The sequence below is a fragment of the Somniosus microcephalus genome, chromosome 30 (genome assembly GCF_052327205.1).
Source record: "Somniosus microcephalus isolate GS21.2 chromosome 30, FLI_Smic_1.0, whole genome shotgun sequence".
NCBI classification, from domain to species: Eukaryota; Metazoa; Chordata; class Chondrichthyes; order Squaliformes; family Somniosidae; genus Somniosus; species Somniosus microcephalus.
The window spans coordinates 17,359,341-17,360,362 of record NC_141016.1 but is presented as its reverse complement, the minus strand read 5'-3'; positions in this window follow the sequence as shown (position 1 = coordinate 17,360,362).

The window sequence follows — 1,022 nt, the reverse complement described above, 5'->3', positions numbered from 1 at the left end:
GGGAAAGATGGGGAGAGGGATGGGGAAGGAGGCTGGGGTGGAAAGATGGGGAGAGGGATGAGGGAGGGGGCTGGGTGGAAAGATGGGGAGAGGTAGAGGGGGGGCTGGGGGAAAGATGGGGAGAGGGAGGTGAGAGATGGGATGGGGTGAGTGGGGAGAGGGATGGAGATGGGGAGAGGGATGGAGATGGGGAGATGGATGGATGGGGAGGGGAATGAGATGGGAGAGGATGAGATGGGGATGGGTGAGATGGTGAGAAGGATCGGGGATGGTAGAGATGGGAGAGGGATGAGGGATGGGTGGAGAGATGGGGAGGGATGGGATGGGAAGGATGGCGAAGAAAGGATGGGATTGTGGGGGGGGGAAGTGCGAAGAAAAGGATGGGATGGTGGGGAAGAGATGTTGTTGGAAGAGTGATGGGGGCTTAATATTGATAGGCTTTTGTTCGGTAAGGGGTTTAAGGGATATGGAGCAAAGGTGGGGAAACATAGAAACATAGAGATAGGAGCAGGAGTAGGCATTCGGCCCTCTACGCCCTGCTCCGCATTCAACGAGATCATGGCTGATCATCCAAACCCCAGGACCCGGTCCTACACTGACAGCCATCACCCAAGCCCTATCCCCGTAACCCCACGTATTTAATCCCCCTAAACACTAAGGGCCAATTTTTTATCATGGCCAATCAACCTAACCCGCACATCTTTGGATTGAGATGCAGATCAGCCATGATCTCATTGAATGGTGAGCACAAGCCCAAGTGGCTGAATGCCGCCCCTCTTTTAATGTTCCTAATTACTGTACTGGGGCTTCTTCATTTCTGATATGCAGTCACACTCACAGACTGCAACCTGTGAGAAACAACACCTTGCATTTATATCGCCTTTATTGCCATACTATGGCATTGTGTTTTTGTACATGAGCACTCTTGTCCAGATAACATCAGGTAGTATTATGATAAACTTGCCAAAATGGGTGTGTAATTGGCAAATGAACTTCATATAGGTAAGTGTGAGTAGTACATT